This window comes from Lipotes vexillifer, unplaced genomic scaffold (genome assembly GCF_000442215.2).
Source record: "Lipotes vexillifer unplaced genomic scaffold, Lipotes_vexillifer_v1.1 scaffold2765, whole genome shotgun sequence".
NCBI classification, from domain to species: Eukaryota; Metazoa; Chordata; class Mammalia; order Artiodactyla; family Lipotidae; genus Lipotes; species Lipotes vexillifer.
In genome coordinates, this window is record NW_006778274.1 from 17,993 (window position 1) to 19,353 (window position 1,361).

The 1,361-nt window shown below is 45.8% G+C and overlaps 1 non-coding gene across 1 annotated transcript; it reads right to left on the reverse strand.

Annotated features, from left to right (window-relative positions):
* Positions 1–224: 224 nt before the first annotated feature.
* On the reverse strand, positions 225–296 carry TRNAE-UUC (transfer RNA glutamic acid (anticodon UUC)). The gene has a single exon. It is a non-coding gene; the product is annotated as a tRNA-Glu (tRNA).
* Between the last annotated feature and the right edge of the window lie 1,065 nt (positions 297–1,361).

The following is a 1,361-nucleotide window of genomic DNA, read 5'->3' on the forward strand; positions in this document are numbered from 1 at the left end:
TCAGGTTTCCTGATGTAGAGACCAGGCAGCATCCTCTCAACCTACAGTGCCATTTGGTGGCTCTGTGAGAACCCAATCAGCGCAGGGACACTCTGTCCTGTGCCTCATCTGTCCACCTGGCGAGGTTTCGGGGTCTTTGTGTCCTGGGTGCCCTCATAGTACCGCTAACTTATGACATAACCAAATAGTGTTTTGGCCATGCTATGCGGCTTGCAGGATCTTAGTTCGCCGACCAGGGATTGAACCTGGGCCTCAGCAGTGAAAGTGCTGAGTCCTAACCACTGGACCACCAGAGAATTCTCTCACATACCCATTTTAAAAATAGTTTCCCCTAAGTAAGATCAAGTAAATCAATCAGAGGCTTTCTTTCAAATGACTTCTAAATCATTGAAGATTTTAAGTGTGCTTACCGTTCTTTCGAGCTAAAAATTTGCAGGTTACCTCTTTTAGGAAAGGGAGGGAAAGCAGAGGCTGAGAATAGCCCTGAGTAAATGGTGAATACTTTGACATAAACCAGCTCTGTGTTTGACCTCCAGTTTTGAACTGTACAACGTAGATGGGGGTAAAGTGAATCAACAGCAGAGAAAGCAAATTCTAACTCCCGGGGGATTTCTTTGTAAGGGGGCCACTCAGATGCGGTGCAGTTTGAGTCAAACCAGACCCTGCTGCATGGTGACGAAGCCAAATCAGGAAGAGGGAGCAATGTTTTACCTCCCTTTTACACATGCTGATGCATCAGAAAATTGAAAAAGAATTAAAAGATCATTAAAAAGCTCTTCCAAATGATGCGAGGTTCAGGGAATGCAGGCAGCCAGGAATGGGAGAGATTTAAAAAGTGCAAGACAAAGTCGTCTTGTGGAAGAAAGCGGCGGATATGTTTAGGTAGAAATTTACTCCTGGGGGAGTTTGCTTTTCTCCCAAAGACGATCACACATCCTAACTGAAGCAAGTTCAATGTAAATCTCATGTCTATCTGAACTAAACTTCATCAGATAAGCCTGGAGGACCCCTAGTTCCTTGAGGAATGAGGCTACAGATAGCATCTTCGCTTGGGTTTCCCCCATAAGCAGAGCTGGAGATGAAAGCTTGTAGGCAGGTAGGTTACTTAGGGAAGTGATTTGCGGACTGAAAAGAGCGAAGTGGGGAAAGAGGAAAAGCCAATCTTAGGATGCAAAGCTGATTGCCACGTGTGGTAGCTTTAAAACATGACTGCACGTTTTTGGATGCCCCTCTCATAAGAGGTGGGTCTATTGCCCCTAAACTTGAATCTGAGGGCTGGTTTTGCTATGTTACTTCCAAGGCTGGGTCATAAAAGGCCACGTGGGAACTGGCGATTCTCTCTTCCCTTTCCATCCTGCGGC